The sequence below is a fragment of the Eptatretus burgeri genome, chromosome 1 (assembly GCF_056783735.1).
Source record: "Eptatretus burgeri isolate ZD-2024b chromosome 1, Ebu_testis_v1, whole genome shotgun sequence".
In the NCBI taxonomy this organism is placed as follows: Eukaryota; Metazoa; Chordata; class Myxini; order Myxiniformes; family Myxinidae; genus Eptatretus; species Eptatretus burgeri.
Window position 1 is genome coordinate 120,738,625 of NC_140961.1, and position 19,413 is coordinate 120,758,037.

Sequence of the window (19,413 nt, forward strand, 5' to 3'; positions counted from 1 at the left end):
TATCATATACTCCATATCTTCATAAACATCATCAGTTTTTATATCTAGGATAAAACTATCAGTATCCATATACAACAATGAAACATTTTCACCATACTCTTTCTTTAAGTCATTATACAAATAATCATACATCAATATCTTTGATAAATCAAGAACTGCTGTTCCAATATAAATTGGCTTATCCATTACAATACTTTCCTTTTTCATATGAATTGCAGAAAAGTTCTCTGAAAAAACCTCTTCTCTCTCAAAACTTGGTTTATTTATCAATCTCGAAGCTTCTTTCCAAGATGTTGCGAATCTAATGTTTTGCCTGTTTCTAACATTTTCCATAGTCTTTCCAAATACAGCATTATTCATTAATTTATAAAAGTCCCCTTCAAATTTTACTTTTGTATTTGCTCTCATATCTGTATTGAATTGAATATACTTTTTCACCCAAGGACTTTGTTTAAATTTTAAAACTCTATGAATTTTAGCTACTCTCAATCCTTCTCTCAAAAACTGTTTTAAGCTTCTCTGATGCAAAACATATCCCTCTTTATCATAGAATGTTGTTAATAACTTTTCTGTTGATTTACCTTTAATATTAAAACTTTTATGATAATCACTTAACCATTCTTTCTTTGGGGTTTCTTTCTCACATGCAAAAGGAAGATCTTTATGCTTATTATGAAGATCACTCGGGTACCTCAAATCAACTTCAAAATAATAACCTTCTTCTTCGTCATTCAATTTCTCTTGAGAAGAAATAACAATATTCATCAAAGCCTATTCATAATCCTTTTCTTCCACCCACTCTAATTTACCATAAGGCAGAGATTGAGACATTGCCCATCCATACAAATTATTAGCATCAAAATACATCAAATAATTACTATCTTTTTCACTATCATAATTTGGAAGATATTTATTATTTGCTTTAGCATATCTTTTTGAACATACTTGTGATATTCCACCTCTCTTGGACTTCTCAATCATCAAAAGCATATCCACATCACTGATTAAATCTATATCTTGTTTTGTCATTTTCAACATTGCACTCCAAGCTAAACCAGGAGCTGTGAAATAGTGGGCAGGATCTAATCCATAACAATTTTTATTATGACAGAGTGATCTAAAAGCTTCAAACACATCAGCTAACAATAAAACATCTGTTTTTAGATATAAATCGTGATATTCTCCAAGGTTCTTTATCTTAAATATTTTCCATATTTCTTGTGCGTGTTTATATTCCTTATCACTTATCTCTTCTTCATAAAGGTTATTATAGAAACTTTCTTTTGAAGGAAGTTGTGTTTCTTTAAATCTCATAAATGAATCCATATAATCATAAGGATAAATTCCCTTACTTGTAAGAATTTTCTCTTTACTTTGAATTTCATTCCTTGTTTGAATTTCCTCTCTCGTAAGAATTCCTTCTTTAATCAGAATTTTATCTTTAATCTGAATTTCCTCTTTAGTTCGAATTTTCTTTATAATTAGAATTTCATCTTCAGTTAGAATTTCTTCATTAATTAGAGTTTCCTCTTTACTTTGAATTCTCTCTTTAATCTGAATTTCCTCTTTAGTGAGAATTTCCTCTTTTGGAAAGAATGAATTAAGATTTGGAAAAGAGTCCGTGGAGCTTAGATTTGATGCGAGGTAGGCTAGTGGTGTTCCCATAAACTTGTAAGAATCTAAAAACCTAATACGAGTTAAAGGTTTTGTGAATATCATTTTTGAAAATGAAATATACTTTTGACTTGTGTTTGTTATAGCAGAAATATTTCCTGGTGTTTTTGAAAGTTCATTTATAAATAGATGTGTATCATAGTTGGCGCTGTTGTGAAGAAAGACTGGAATAAAAGAAGGTAATTTATAATTAAGATTACAACAGGAATGAGCGGGACCTCTATATTTACCAGTAAGATGACAATGGTCTCTAACTTTAGACTCCTTAATTTCCCCCTCACAAATATGACAGATATTGTTCATTCTAAATTCTAATTTTTCTTCTTTGGTTAATTTCATCGGTTCATTTGTTTCTTTCATTAATTTAGTGAGTCTTATACAATCCTTTTCTAATCGTTTTACAAACTCTTGTGAAGCATTTTTTCCACGATAATGTTCAAGTTTGTTATACTTTTCTCCAACAGATGATTTGATATAATAACAGAAACCACAAGGAATATGTTTTTGATATTTATTTGTATATGGTTCTTTTGGATTAGGAGAAGCAGTATTTATCTTTTTAAGGATACATTCAAAATCAGCGTATATCACAAATGGGTGCATGATAGATTTATTATAATCTTCAAAATAAATCTTTTCACCAGGTTTAGGCATTGTAATTACAGCTGATTTATGATTACTACAATATTTTGAATGTTGTTCTAATCGTTCTTTTGTATGAAATGAATTAAGACATCGCTTACAAGGATATATTTTGTTTGCTGTTCTGAATACCTGAGAAGAGATTAATCTTGATAAATTATTGATGTATGTGTAATGTGAATTCTTTCCAACACTAAAATATAAAAGGTCAATGTGTGTTTCTTCATTTTTATAGTTGTTTGAAATTTTTAATATTTGAACTTTGTTTGTATCCGTTAATCCATATACATTAATAGAAAGATTATTCTTTTTCTCAAATTTAGGAATATCTGTTAGTGGCATTGGGAATTTAAAATCTTTAATGTCCAAGGTATTCTCATATTTCATATATTGTTTTACTCTTTCTGAATTACATTTTGGTGGATGTAAGTGAGCAAGAACAGACCAGAGAAAACATTTATTATCATTGTTCTTAATATTAACAACTGCCTTCTTTAGTTTTATTTCTTTTGGTAATTCAATATAAGAAGAAGCTTTAAGAGGGTTTGATTTTAGAATGTGTATATCTAAAAAGATGATTTTTTTAAAAATTGAATCCACTTCCTACCACTGTATTATCAACATCCTCCTCTTGTCTTGATAGTTCTTCATAAACCCCACTATTCAAAAAATCTTGAAATGATGTTATAAAATGAAGATCTGTTCTCATATAAGGAGTTTGTTCTTCATCTTGTCTTTTCATATTCATTTTCACTCCCATATAAAACTTTAAAGTTTTCATTTCTTTTAATGTCTTTTTAATAAATTTTTCAACATCGGGTTTCACTATTTCAATTGATTCAGCTATTGATGATGGACCGGGTTCTCCAAATTGAAAAATCCTTATTTTTATATGCCCTTTAAATGCCTCATCAGTGTTTTTAATATAATAGTCTCCCTTTACTTTAAACTCATTTTTCTTGTGTTTTTGTGATTGAAGATGTTGATTATAACTACTCTTCAAAACATCCTTTGAACAGATATCACAATGTTTTCTTTCCAACTCAAGAGGAGATATTTGATGAAATAGATTAAATGTGTGTTTGTTGGTTCGGAGGTGTTTTCTATAATGTTTATATTCGTGATTACAAACATCGCAGTACGTTGTATTCACCATATTTATAGAATAAAACTTTGCTTAAACTAAAATTTTCTTGATGAAAATTTCGTTTAATTTATAGGTGAATCTGTGCTTAAAAACATTTTATCCTCCAACTTTTTCACTTAATAAATACAATGTTTCAAGACACAAAAGACAAGTTTCAATCAATCTCTTCATCTGTTAAAGATACTGAGAAATATGTCAAGGATGTAAAATTGAACAAAGATAAATATAACAACTATTGGATAAAAACTATTATGGTAAATAATATGAGTTCTTCAATTTCCTTCAGTGGAAGGGCTTTTAGTATACCTGGTAGAACATCAATTAAAGTATCTCTAACAAAAGTTTCTCCTCTCCTTCTAGTAATATATTCAAAACTAGAAAAAGCAATGAAACAAGAAAAAGTATCAAAGAACAAAAACCTTATGGATGAAGCTTTAGAAAGAAAAGATAAGACCATCTGTAATATGCAAGGAGAAATTTGTATTTTTTTCAACAACCCTAAAGATGTAAATCTTGATGAAATAAAGGATGTTAATATATCAGGTGAAATGACATTTCGTTCAATAGTAGTTAACGATAATTTTAAAATTACCTTTAATATAAAAAATGTTGTCATTGAATCTGATAATGAAAAAAAGTATATCGATATCGATGGTAATATACAACTGAAAGTATAGATGAATTTCAGTTTTAGTAAAGTTTTACTTTATAAATATGCTAGACTTTCCTGATTCTCCATATGACAAATTTGAGAATTGTCCTGCGTGTGAAAGACGGGGATTAAACACAGAGTCAAAAGCCTATAAACAATGTATATTCTGTGATTATCTTCTAATTAATGATAATAAAAAATATAAAAAGGAAAATAATTCTTTTAGATTTACACCAAAAATGAATTACTTTACAAGATTGATTAGAGAAATGAATGTAAAGTATGAGGATGATAACACACCTTTCCTTACAAGGGAAGAAACTGAACGTATAAGAGAAATGTTCAAAGGATTGTTGTTGTATATTATTCATGGATGTAATTTTCAGGGAAATATCAACACAAGATATTGTATAAATAAAATAATGGATTATCTTGAAATTAAACCTGAACTTAGGATAAAATATAGAGTTTCTAAAAAAGCCAATAATAAATTAAATAACCTGTTTTTCAAATATATAAATGAATGATTTTTTACCTATTTGGGAAAATAAGATAAAATTTAACAACCATAAAAATCTCCCAAATTCATTAAGATGTCTCATAGTTGGTTCAAGTGGATGTGGAAAAACCTGCTTACTTTTAAAAATGCTCCTCACTCCCAACTTTTTAGATTATGATAATTTAATAATTTTCACAAAGTCGAGTTTTCAACCAGAGTATCAACTACTCTCACAAGGTTTTAATGCTGGTCTTCAAAAGAAGATATAATAGGTTTATTTAAACGTCAAAAAAACCTAAATGATTATAACATTGAAGATATAATTCAACTATTTTGTGATACACAGAGATGTAAAAAGAAATCAAATCTTATAACTTGTATTCTTAGTGATAATACGGATGATATACCGTCTCCCCAAGATTTGGATAAATAAAAAAAGAACCTCGTTATCTTTGATGATTGTGTTAATGAGAGAAACCAAACGGTAATGGACAGCTACTACACAAGAGGGAGACATTCTTCTTGTAATTGTATTTATCTTAGTCAATCGTACTTTCAACTTCCTCGTCGTTCCATCAGAAACAATGCTAATACTTTTATTTTATTCAAGTTAAATTCAATAGATATCAATAATTTTTGGAGAGATAATTGTTCTACATTATGTAGTAAAAAGAAATTTGAGGATTATATGAAACACACGACTGAAAAATATAAATATATTGTTGTGAAACAAGATGAGATATTAAGGGATATATTTTTTGTTTTATAAACAATTACATATATAAATGACAACTATTATTATAAATCTTGTGGGTAAATCTGCTTCTGGAAAAAACTTTCATAAATCAAGGTTCTTGTGTAGTACAAATGAGAATATTGTAAATTTACTTAAAAAACACCCCGTGATACGCATTGTATCAACAACAACTAGAGCAATAAGACCTGGAGAAGTAAAAGGTGAAGATTATCACTATATTTCAGTGGAGGAACATATGCGATTGAGGAATGAAGGACAAATATTTGAGGAGGTTTCTCTTGGTACAACAAAATATTCACATTGTAAGAGTGAGTTAAAAAGGGTAAAATCTGGTGGTGTTGGGATATTAGAAACTAATCCAGAAGGAACGAGACAAATTATTAAATATCTGAGCGGAGTGAAGATTTTATCATTCGGTTTTGATGTTGATGAAGAAACTCAACACAAACGTATGAAAAGCAGAGATGCAAGGATTAGTGAAGAAGAAATTACAACTCGCATTAATGTTAATAAAGAATTTGATGAAATATTTAAAGAAAAGGATTTATTTGAACACATCTACTTGAATGATGAAGAAAAGGAAAATTTCCCTGTTGATCTTTACAATTCATTAAATGATATTTTACAATAAATAAATGGATACAAAAGAAAGAGCAAGAAGATTTAAGGAACATCAAGAGTTGGTTTCAAAAGTTGTAAAACAACAGGAAGACATAAAGAAGAAACGCAGACAGAAACTAACGGGCGAAGAAGCATTTGAAAAGAAACAAGAGAAATTTTTTAAACCACTTTTAAAAACTTCCCAAGAAAAAATGAAAGATGTTTCCACAGTTCCCACAGTAGAATATACTCCCAGAAAGCTCCAAATGTTAAAAGATTTCAGTCAAATGACGGAGGAAGAATTAGAGCATATTGGAGAATTAGAACATGATGAAGGTTTATTTCAACAACTGGAAGAGATTAATCAACCTCCTGATTATATTGTGAATGCTGTTCAAAACAATGAATATTCAGCAGATTCAAAAACCAAAGCAGGACTCATTCCAACAGAACAACCAGCAATATTTCATCTTGTTCAAGAAAAGGTATTGATATTTAATGATGAATTAAGGTTCTTAAGTTCTGCTCAACCCCCTGTTAAACTAACTCCGAGATTAATGTTTCTTCTCACAAAAGATGGAAGGCAAGGTTCAACTGTGAGGGATGAATCAAAGTATATTGATAAACCATTGGATATGGAAAATAATGATGATAGAGTATATATTTATTTGCTGAACACTCTAAATTATAAGGTTATTCTTTCTGGTAAAAGTAGGAAGAATGAGAAGGAGAAACACATTATTCAGGCTTTAAGTATCCTTGGTTCAGGTATTAGTTTTCTTCCAAATGACCCATCGCAATTAGTTAATAGACTGTTATTGTTGTTCGGCAGTAAGAAGGCTGGAAATAACAATTGTTTTAATGAAGCATCAGCCATTTTAGACCAGTTGATGAACATGAAAATAATTAATAAATCTCAATATAAAGACATTTTATCTCATATTAAATAAGATGAGAAACACAATCCTGAGTTTTAATTTCACAACAAGCGACCACACATCTTCATTCCCATACCCACTACAACTTGACACAACAAAAGAATATGAGGCATCTTTATTGTCCATGGAGACTTATAATACCTTATTTAATATAACCGAGAAAAATGACAAGTTTAGTTATAATCCGGGAAGTGGATACAAAACGATAACAGTCTCACCCGGAGCATACGAGATTTCTCAAATATCTTCCGAAATTGCTCGTCTTATGAAAGAACAGGGTGATGAACCAAAAAATATTATTATAAACATTCAAAAACATACTTCAAAATCAACGATTAAAGTTAAAAATAACTACAAGGTTGATTTCACAATTGATAATTCATTTAGAGAGTTATTAGGTTTCTCCTCAAAAAAGATTGAAACTAATGGGACGTTTTACAGTGATAATGTCATTCAAATATCCTCAGGAATAAATTCGGTGTTAATTCACTGTGATTTGATTGATGGTGCTTATAATGATGGATTAAAAACAAATACAATATTTTCATTCAGCGCATACTCAACCCCAATTGGTTATAAATTCAATATGGAGCCTAAAAATTTGGTTTATCTACCTGTGTCAGGAAAAACCATACACAGAGTAAATTTTAGGATAACCGACCAAGATAATCGTGTGATCTCTTTTAATGGAGAAGTTATATCCATCAGAATTCACCTACGTGAAGTTTTTCAATAAATAAATACGATGGTTATTGTGAGGAAGCACGAGTTGGGAAAATATAAAATAATTACAGGGGATGGGATGTTCCTTTCCCCGTACTACAAGGGTGAAGGTATGTATCTTGGTAGAGGATACTATAAACCTAAGAGACAAAGGGGTGTCGGACATCAATTTAGAGGAGATGGGATAATTGATACTCTCATGGGTATTGGTTCAACGATTCTTAAACATAAAGACCTAATTGGTTCAACTGCTTCTGCTGTGGGAAATGTAGCAGGTGCTGTAAAGAGTATAAAAGATGCTCAGAAAGAATCTCATAAATTACAAGCAATAAAAGAAATTAAGAAAGGTAAAACTCAGTTGTCCCCCAAGAACGACAGAAAATAATTCAAATACTTGGATCAGGGTTTCAAAAGTTTTAACATCTTTTTTCCTAAATAAATACAAGTATGGAAGCAATTGATAGTATCTATGATTTGGATGATACTATTATTATCTCAAACTCCACTAAAAAGAAGATTACTTCAAGGTAAATGCAATAACTGGAACAGACTGGAATACAAATGGTACAAAAAGTTTTGAAATAAATAATCAACAAACCTATTTGAATCTCTCCGAAAGTTTCTTGTTGTGTAAATTTAAATTCACTAAGGCTGGGAATAACACAAACGCTACACTTGTAAATGATTTCTTCTGGAAAATGTTTGATAGTGTGCGATTGTATATTGGAACACAAGAAGTTGAAGCGGTTGATTATGTCTCTGCTGTATCTGAAATGATGAAATTTACACTCTATACATTCAGTGATAGAATGGGAAAGGGGTCTGTCGAAGGTTTTATTCCTGATATGTCAATGGGAACAAACACAGACCCTGGATATATTCAAAGGAAAGGAATGTATAATGATGATACAAAAGCAGAAAATAGTTTTACTGTGGCAGTTCCTCTTAAAGGTATATTTGGATTTTGTGATTATGATAAAGTTCTGTATGGTCTTAAAATTAGATTTCAACTACAAAGGAATGATAATGAAAATAGATTGCTTTTTGGTGTTGGTAATGCTTTTAGTGATCAGAATAAATTTGTAATTGAGGAGATGAGTTGGTATATCAGTGAATATATTCCTAATCTTAAAACAGAAGAGATGTTGAATCGAAGACTTAACTCAAAGAAACCACTCAGTGTATCATACCTCAAAAGAATATGTCAACACGTTAAACTCAATCAAACTACTTACACGTGGAATTTGGGTGTTCTGGAAGGAAAGCCACGATATCTGTGGATGATTTTTAAAAAGCCAGATGGTGATACTGCGACTGATAAGAATAATGCATTGAGTGATAATGCTAAGGTGAAACAACTTCGCGTTTCTCTAGATGGAACATTTTATCCACGAGATAGATTGGAAATTAATTGGGAAAAAAATGATTTTGCTGAAGCATACAAGTCTTACCAAAAGGTGTGTGAAAGTAATGGAAATAAAGAACCTATTTTGGATATGACAGCATTTAAAAGTTTGTATACAATCTATACGTTTGACCTGAGCGCTCAAAAAGAAACTATAAAGTCTAATCGAGTGGATACTTCCCTATACATTGAAAGAGGAGAGAGTGAAGAAGTTGATACATATTGTTTGCTTTTGGAAGAAACAGAATTGCAGATTAATACAGATAATGGTGTGATGATTAGTCTCACATAATTTTTTGTTAAATAAATGAGTGGCAAAGTACCAACTGGGGTATATGTTAATCAAATCAATCTTCATAAACTATCATCTTGTGTTCAAAATCAAAAGCCTTGTACGATTAACGTTAATACAATTCAGAGAAAAGGAGCAGTAAGAATTGATGTTTTGCTCACAAGAGAACAGGTTAAAATCTTGAATGACACTGGCTCACTTAAAATTAAAATGACAAAACCAATGTTGAAAAAATATTCAATAAGAGAGACGAGTGGAGGATTTCTCCCATTTCTAATTCCTTTATTTGCTGGTTTAAGTGCGGTTGGAGCATTGACGGGTGGTATTTCAACAGCGGTCAAAACTGCCAATGAAAGGAAGGCTCAACTCCAGGCTCAAAAAGAATTGGAAAGACATAACAAAGAGTTGGAGAAACAAATTAGTGGAAGTGGTGTAATTGTAGATTTTGCTGAAAAACTTGAAGGTCTGCCTGATAAAGCGAGATTGTTAGTTGGAGATATGCTTTCTTCTATAGCACAAGCAGGTGTGCTATAGAATTAACGAAAAGAGGTAATGGATTATATCTTTCTAATAAATAAATGAGCATTGATGAGTGGTTGAAAGAATTTGGAAAGAATACAACATCAAATTTACAACTTGCCAAATATTGTAAGAAATTAAAAATTCATAATGTGGTTATTTGTATGAGAGATGAATTAACAAATGTGTCGAAACATACAAAGAATATTATTATGAACTTAGAAGATAATGATGGGAACGGTTCTCATTGGGTTTGTATTTTTAATAGTCAAGACAAATATTATTTTGATAGTTTTGGTCTTCCACCACCTGTTGAAGTCATAAAATTCTTACAGAATGGTGTTTATCAAACATTTCAAGTCCAAGAATTAAATTCCAAGTGTTGTGGTCAATTATGTCTATATGTGTTATTTCAACTCAACAAAAATAAAAAATTTTATGATATTATTTTTAATCTAATATAAATGACTTATGTTGGTAAAGATGGTTCTATCTTTGGTGTATCTCAAGAACTGGATATTGATTTATCAAATTATTACACAAAGGCACAGGCTGAACGACATAAATATAATATAAACAAAAATATTAACATGAAAAATGCTTATAAATTAAAAAATTATCCAAGCCCGACTGACGCGAATGACTTGGTGAGATTAAGCGATTTATCACAATATATATACTTAAATAAAACGGCTGTGTATTCTAAAGATACAGAAGTGTTGATATTATCTCCAGGTCATACAGAATTCACAGTTCGAATTAAAATAAATTTTTATAAAGAAGGGCGTATCGTTTGTATGAGAATAGAACAATGGGGGTATGATATGAATGATTTAGGGTATAATTGGTCATTTAAAATTAACCTCGAAGACCTGGAACAATTAAATCAGTCTCGTAAGGAAGAATATTATCCACTTGGTATCGAGAATGAGTTTTGTGGAGCCACGATTAGTAAACAACAAATAAAAGAATTTAATAAGGGTAAATATAATAATGGTTTTGCCCTTGTTTATCTCATGAAAACAGAAAAAACAGGATTATATATAATAAGTAAGGAAATACAAAATGATTTAACTATGGGAAGATGGGGAGGTGTTTCGTGCCATAATATTATTCTAACATATATTTCTAATACATAAATGACAGCAAGAAGGCTTCAAGAAAATTATCATTTCTGTGTCCAAGCATACCTTCAAGAAAAGGGTGTTCGGTATTTTAATAAATATGTTCTACAACATAAGAATGAGGTATTTTCAATAAAAGATTGGCATTATGCTGATGTTGATAAACCGACAACTTTAGATTTAATTAGAATGTTAAATAATGAAAAAATTATAAGGTTAAGAAAAGGTAAGGCTCTTTTAGAAATTCAAAAGAAATTTTATTGGTTTCCTGTTGTAAAAAAAATTATTTTGGATACAGGAATAACAAGAAATCCTGATGAATATATGTATAATATTCTATGGGGTGTAAACGATACAAGTATAGTAAGGGATGAGGAAGGAGTTGAAGAAGAGAGGGAAGAGGAGGAAAAGGAGAAGGAGGAGAGAGAGAAGGAGGAAAGAGAGAATAGAGAGAGGGAGAATAGAGAGAAGAGAGAGAGGGAGAAGAAAGAGAAGGAGGAAAGAGAGAATAGAGAGAGGGAGGAAAGAGAGAAGAGAGAGAGGGAGGAAAGAGAGAGAATGAATAAATATCAAAATATGGAAACCAGTGAGATTCAAAAAAGAATAGAGGTATTAAAGAAAATAACTCAACCCACCAGGAAGGAATACAAAGAATTAACAAGTCTATTTGCAATACTTTCAACAAAACTATTAGCATCGTCAAGCTATTCATTTTAATTCAAGTTTTTTCTTAAATAAATGGAGGAGAGAGTGAAGGCATTTCTAAGGATTCTTTATGTTTTAAAAATTAAGATTCAAATGTGCATGTTGGAAACTAAAAAGGTTTTTGCACTCTGCAGGAATTTTTCTCATAAATAAATGAGTTATTGTCTCAAATGTAAAAAGAAAACTAATACTAAAAATATTTCATATATTAAAAGTAAAAATAACAGGGTTATACAAAAAGGTATATGTTCGGTGTGTGGTTCAAAAAAAAATCAATTTATCTCCAAACACAAACTCGGAGGAGATATACAAAAGTTTTTATCAGGAAGTAAATTTACAACTACTGGAATACCAGGGGAATTACATCTTCCAGGGTATTCTTTCTGTGGTCCAGGCACAAACTTAGATAAAAGATTAGATGAGGCAGACAATCCTAAATCCTGGAGTAAACCAATCAATAGAGTTGATGAAGTGTGCATGAGACACGATATTGATTATGGGAATACCACAACGTTGGAAGAAAAGCATGAAGCCGATAGAGAAATGTTGTATAATTTGTCTCTGATACAAAATCCAACCTTGAGAGAAAAAGTTGATAGGTTCATCGTGAAGAAGATGATTAGTGCTAAATTGAAACTTGGACTTGGAAATTCAAAAAACTTATAGGCTCTAATGATGCCATTAAGACTGAAGAGCAATTAGCTGATGAATTACATAAACCAATATTCACAAAGTTTCAGAGAAGGAAAGTTTATTCCAAGGAAGTTGATTATATCTGGTCTGCTGATTTGATTGAACTCAATAATGATAAGGGGTACAAGTATGCTTTAACCGTTATTGATTTGAGGAGTAGATATGCGTGGGTTGTCCCTTTAAAAAACAAAACAGGTAATACTCTTATGTTAGCTTTTCAACAGATATTTAATAAAAGTAAGAGAAAACCTAAGAAATTGTGGACTGATGAGGGTAGAGAGTTTTATAACAAGACATTTATGAATTTTCTAAAAAATAACAGTATTACATTATACAGTACCTTTAATGAAGGGAAGGCAGTTGTTGTTGAACGTTTTAATCGTACCTTAAAAGAGAGACTATATAAAAAATTCACACAACTCGGTTCACAACAATGGTTATCTTTTATTCAGGATATTGTGGATAAGTATAATGACACGATTCACACGTCAACGAATATGAAGCCATCAGAAACATTTACAAAATTAAAATATGAAAAAGAGATTAATGTCAGAAAACCTAAGTTCAAAGTTGGTGATATCGTAAGAATATATAGGTGGAAATCTCATTTTGAAAAGGGTTTTACTGAACGATGGACGAAAGAACTTTTTAAAATTGTTGATGTAATAGATACAGTTCCTTGGACTTATAAAATATATGATTTGGAAGGGGAAGAGATTTTAGGTTCATTTTATTCACAGGAATTACAAAAGACAAAACTAAGCAGATAATACACCTTTGTGGACACTAGAGGGACAAGTCCGAGGTGTATTACAGTATATAATGTGTGTCAAGGGGGACGTTCTTAGATCTGTGAACCCCAAACACAGAATCCTCAACTGAATAGTCAAGGCTTAACTTTTGTTTGTGTGTGTGTGTGTGTGCAATGGGAGCAATAGGTTGGCGCTTCACTCCCTCCTACTATACACCGTTGTGGACACTCGAGGGCCAAGTCCGAGGTGTATAACAGTATATAATGTGTGTCAAGGGGTGGACGTTCTTACATCTGTGAACCCCAAACACAGAATCCTCAACTGAATAGTCAAGGCTTAACTTTTGTTTGTTGATGTGTATGTGTGTGTGTCCCAACCCTCACATTCAAAATCTCAACCCCAACCCTCACATTCAAAATCTCAACCCCAACTCAATCCTCGCCCAACACAATGTCTTTTTCAAAATGAGATTTCCACCTATATATATATATTTTTACGTTTTTTTTCTTCTTCCAATTCTGTCTTTTAAGGCTTTCAGGTTTGATGACGTAAAAAGGGGAGTAAGCCTGCACTTTCTTCCCAGAACTTTCTTGATCTTGCTCTCATCAAGCACCATCCGACAAAGAACTACATCGATAGGTTTAGATCCCAAAGAGTGATAGCAACTCCAAAAGTCTCCAAAATATAAATAAATAAAATAATAATAATAATAAATAAATAAATAAATAAATAAAAGCCCCCAAAAAAGTTTCAAGTGTCCAACATAAACCCAACTTTCCAAGTCTTCAAGGTATAACCACATTCCCGTTGAGTTTCCAAGATATGTATCACATTGTGAGTTATCAATCCAGAACCCACATTTCAAGTATTCAAAGTAAAACCAACTTACAAAGTCTCTTAAGGATAACTCATTTACTGATTTTTTCAAAATTTGTGAGTCTCCAAGGTAGGACCCATATTTAGAACCATCTTGGCAGAACCCTTTTCCTGAGTCTCCAAGGTAGTTATTTAAACCATCAAGGCAGAACTCATTTACTGATTTTTTCAAAATTTGTGAGTCTCCAAGGTAGACCCCATATTTAGAACCATCTTGGCAGAACCCTTTTCCTGAGTCTCCAAGGTAGTTATTTAAACCATCAAGGCAGAACTCATTTACTGATTTTTTCAAAATTTGTGAGTCTCCAAGGTAGACCCCATATTTAGAACCATCTTGGCAGAACCCTTTTCCTGAGTCTCCAAGGTAGTTATTTAAACCATCAAGGCAGAACTCATTTACTGATTTTTTCAAAATCTGTGAGTCTCCAAGGTAAAACTTGTATTCTGGCTCATCAACGTATAACTTGTTCAGTGGGTATTGTCTTGATAACTCACAATGAGTACTATTGCTGTAAAACTCTTTTTCAGGATTTTGCTGGTCTCCAAGGTATAACTCTTTGGTTGGGTCATCAAGGACGAACTCGTTCTGTGGGTCTTGGTCGCTCATAAGGTCTTCAACCAAGCCAACAATTTCGCCCCAAGTTGTAGCAAAAGCAGTATTTTCATTTCGTATTTCAGACACAATTTCCTGTGAGAGAAAATAATAATGTATTAATTAAGTTATTTAATTATTAAATGAGTATGCTTCAATCAAAGTTTGAAAATAGGAAAATAAAAAATCTTACCTCAATAGATAAGAGGTTTGAATCCAGTTCATCAACTTGAAGGTTTAGTTCCATAGAAGACAGAGAGTTCCAAGGAACACCAAAGTCATCCCACTCAAGGTCTTCAACCAAGCCAACAATTTCCCCCAAGTTGTAGCAAAAGCAGTATTTTCATTTCGTATTTCAGACACAATTTCCTGTGAGAGAAAATAATAATGTATTAATTAAGTTATTTAATTATTAAATGAGTATGCTTCAATCAAAGTTTGAAAATAGGAAAATAAAAAATCTTACCTCAATAGATAAGAGGTTTGAATCCAGTTCATCAACTTGAAGGTTTAGTTCCATAGAAGACAGACAGTTCGAGACAAGCACACAGAACACCATTGCCAGCAAAAACAAATGTTTAAAATGGAGCCTGGGTTTGAAGCTTTTATAGAGAAAGACTGGTGGGTGTGGTTTCCTTTGGAAATTCCCTGGGCAAGCCTAGGCAAGCCTTCATTGGGAAATTTTTCAAAACCATAACATCCTGTAATTTTCTAGTGATTTCTTTGTGAGTCAGAGATGAACTGGAAATGATGTAAGAGTGGGCGGGGCTTAGCAAAAGTAGGCGGAGCTTAGGAAAAGTGGGCGTGGCTTAGAAAAAATACCTTATGAAAAGTGGGCGGAGCTTAGCAAAAGTGGGCGGGGCTTAGGAAAAGTGGGCGTGGCTTAGAAAAATACCTCATGAAAAGTGGGTGGAGCTTAGCAAAAGTGGGCGGGGCTTAGGAAAAGTGGGCGTGGCTTAGAAAAATACCTTATGAAAAGTGGGCGGAGCTTTACAAAAGTGGGCGGGGCTTAGCAAAAGTGGGCGGGGCTTAAAGAAAAATACCTTAAGAAAAGTGGGCGGAGCTTAACAAAAGTGGACGGGGCTTAGCAAAAGTGGGCGGGGCTTAAAGAAAAGTGGGCGGGGCTTATTGAATACCTTGTGGAAAGTGGGCGGAGCTTAACAAAAGTGGGCGGGGCTTAAAGAAAAGTGGGCGGGGCTTAACAAAAAATAACCTGTGGCTCAGGAGGTGGTCAAACAAGAGCATTAAGAGAAGTTTATCATTTCGTAATGGCACAAAAGGGGTATCTTCAAAAATATAAAGATTCAAATGTTTTGTTTGTCAATATTTTAGATGGGGATTATTGTGCAAAGAAAATTAAACTATTGAAGGAATTTGAGAATGAACAAATCTTTATAGGTTCAATGAGTGAGCTGTTCAACCCCCAGGTGTTCAATTCAATGAGGTTCAACCTCCAAGTTAAAAGGGGAGACAAATAAATATACCTTGGGATAAAAAGGGGATTTATTTTTAGGGAAAAAAATATGAATCGCTGAAAATCCCCCATTCATTTACATGGGGAAAAGTGAGCCAGAATCAGTATTCTTACCCTACTGTCATGACATAATTAAAGAGATTTAAACATTTTTCACCATAACTCGATTAAGGTTTGTCTGATCAGAACTAAACTGCCCTCTCTAGATAGCCAAGAGCGGACATCAGCAACCTGCGGCTCCTTAAGGACATATGTGCGACTCCCGGCCATGATCGATCAAACTCATTATTTCTATGTCAATTTTCAAAAAAAATATTTGCGAGTGTTGCGAAAGGATAAAATAACACTTGAGAACTGGCAATGATAAACACGGAAATATATCAAATTGCAGGCAAGTTACACAATGTGCTCCACACATTGTTCATGACGCAGTTATTTCGGACATCTTGTCGGCAACAGTGCATCATCAACCTGTTGTGCTGCCTCAACCTCCAGCCTCAGTTTAAAATTCGAACCCCCTTCTAAAAAGCTAGCGACATCCTGATTGTCGCTTGCGTAGTTACGTGAAAATTCCAAAAATGAACGGCATATGTCAAAATAAAAAACAAGATGTTGTTTTGATAACTCCCCCATCAATAGAGGGTATGCTTGAGACGTCACTACACTTGCAATCCGCCATCTTTGAGTAGAGGGAAACAAAGCGCAATGACACATGGACTATATCATTGTGTTTGCACTTTTTAAAAAATGAGATAAAAGATAAATTTTTGCAGTATTTTTGGGTGACAATCATGCCAATATGGAGGATTGGTTGTCATATCATAGACAGCCTGCCGGAGGTATGCCCTCTTCCGAGTTCCATTTCAGTTAATACATTTGTTGAGTGGTGGCAGTGGATATATATATATATATATATATATATATATATATATATATATATATATATATATATATATATATATATATATATATATATATATATACATATATATATATATATATATATATATATATATATATATATATATATATATAGTTACTGGCCGGGGGTCAGCCGCCAACAGACAGCTCTGAACGGAGCCGCAAGTCGAGTCGGCTCGACCGATCACCCGGAATATATATCACCGCCAGGATAACTCCGAGCGACGGGTACTTGTACAAGAACCGAAATACGCCAATCGGCAGATCACGTGGGGTAGGGTCGATTGCCAATCTTCAATGTACCTAAATACCCATGTGATCCAACCACGGGGGTATTCCACCCTCGACGACGGAACTCGTACGGAACAAACCGCCGAGGCAAGCTTGTCCGTGCGCGATTCCGAGCGGCGTAATCTCAGAGAACTGTCGGTCCAAATGTCCCCATATTACGGCAAACCAACGGCTTTCTAACTCCCAACACACAAAATGTTCAGTCAATGAGGGAATGGACGCAACGAGCAGGTTTACATTCGCACAAGGACATTTATTATAATGAAACACGTATGCAATTAAATAAGCAAAACACGTATGCAATTATACAAGCAACAAAAGCACGACAAAAGAACTACAACCGTCTACTTATTATGTATGGTCATTTACACTTAACAGCAGTTCCTACTTATTAGACGGGCCCACGGACACGTGAACGCGTGCGCGCGCGCGCACACACACACACACACACACACACACACACACACACACACACACACGGTGGCCGAGGCCTTTAATCACGAGCACCAGCTCGGAGGACAGGTGAGCTGAAACTCAGAGCTTGACTCGAACCTTTCCACCTCGTGTGGTCTTCAACTTGTCCGGACCCGGGCTCCAGCGAGAGCGAGCTGGATCCAATCGCCGCGATCCTTCCCGAGCTCCTGCGAATCCTCCCGCGCTTCTCAACACGTGCTGGTGAGATGAGGCGCTGATCCTTCCTGTCGATCGTCGCTTCCCCGAGAATCCAACTCCAAGAAGAGGCCGATGCGTCGCACCAAGCCAGGAAACAAAATGGGGAAGGAAAAGCTCCACGAACCAGGAAGAAGAGGAAGAAGAGTAAGAGAGGAAGAAGAGGATGAGAGGAAGAAGAGGAAGAAGCCTCCACTCACAGCTCGAGCTGAACAACCGGCTCAAGTTCCTTCCAAAACAAAGCAGCAGCCGAAGCTCACTGAGCCAGCCGAAGCAAAAAGCTTCCGAAGGCCACAAGCCAAGCAGGACCCGATGGCCTGCTGAACGACTGCTCTCTCCGAAGCAAAAAAAGCTTACTCCTCCCACGGGACTCTTCACAAACTCAGCCCTACTACAGGACTCCCACACGAACAAAGAAAAGATGTCCTCTTTATCATTTGCACCCCTTCCCCGCACCCGGCATGACTCATGCCCTCGTGATCCACCCCCCGCTCAACCACGGGTGGGAGGGAGTTGTTGACATCACCACAGGGTTCTTCTTCCTCTTCGCAGAAGAGGGGGGGGGACTTCTCCATTGTTTCGTTCCCTGACTATTAAATCGATCTGCAGCGCATCTAATCGATGTCTGAACATTGAAACAATGGAAGGTGAGCAATCGAGGTAACATGCACTTATCGACATAGCTGACGAAGGGAACCTGTATGTTGTGTGCAATTGAATTCCAAATTCGTAACAATATATATATATATATATATATATATATATATATATATATATATATATATATATATATATATATATATATATATATATATATATATATATACTAGTAAAGGTGCCTGTCTTCGACGGGCGTCACTGGGAACATAAGGTAAAAGACAGATAGCATGAATGTATTTTAAACAAAATATTATATCATGTTTATCCATTGATTATCATTCAGGTTTTCCACTTCGATGACATTACCACGTAGTTTAGTGACTACACAACGTGTACCATTCGTGAGTTCCGGAGGATCCATAGAGCGCATTAAAATTACAGGGCACCCTACTTTAAAATGATCCAAAAAGCCGGATCAGTTTCGTCTACATATTCATATCTTGTAGATTTTAGCTGGCCAGATCAGTTTTGTCTACATATTCATATGTTGTAGAATTTATCTGATTCTGAAACAGTAAACAGCATGTCGATCGGATGGTTCTGTGATTTTCTAGGATAGTAAACAGAAGTACGACTTAAGCCTGTTCGCCATTATGCAGACCCGAGATTTTTATGTGCACGTGCTCAATCCCGCCCCCACCCAGAAAAGACCCAAGTACACTGTCAGTACTCACCTCCACACTAAAACGATGATCATGATTTTGGGTTTAACCGTAACTGACCGGGCGATAGTTTGTTGGCAGTTGGTCCAGCTGGGCAGCGGGTTTCCGTCGATGAAAATTTCAAAACGGCAACCATGTATAAAAAA

At 33.9% G+C, this 19,413-nt stretch overlaps 1 protein-coding gene and 1 long non-coding RNA gene across 2 annotated transcripts in view; both read right to left on the minus strand.

Annotated features, from left to right (window-relative positions):
• The window catches only part of LOC147035297 (regulating synaptic membrane exocytosis protein 4-like), a 334,003-nt gene that overhangs the window by 207,413 nt on the left and 107,177 nt on the right, over positions 1-19,413 (minus strand). The gene's annotated exons all lie outside the window — the stretch shown is intronic.
• LOC147035298 (uncharacterized) lies at positions 12,795-15,485 on the minus strand. Its single transcript, XR_015061990.1, has 2 exons — positions 14,784-15,485; positions 12,795-14,686 (listed from the first exon to the last, which is right to left on the minus strand). It is a non-coding gene; the product is annotated as an uncharacterized LOC147035298 (long non-coding RNA).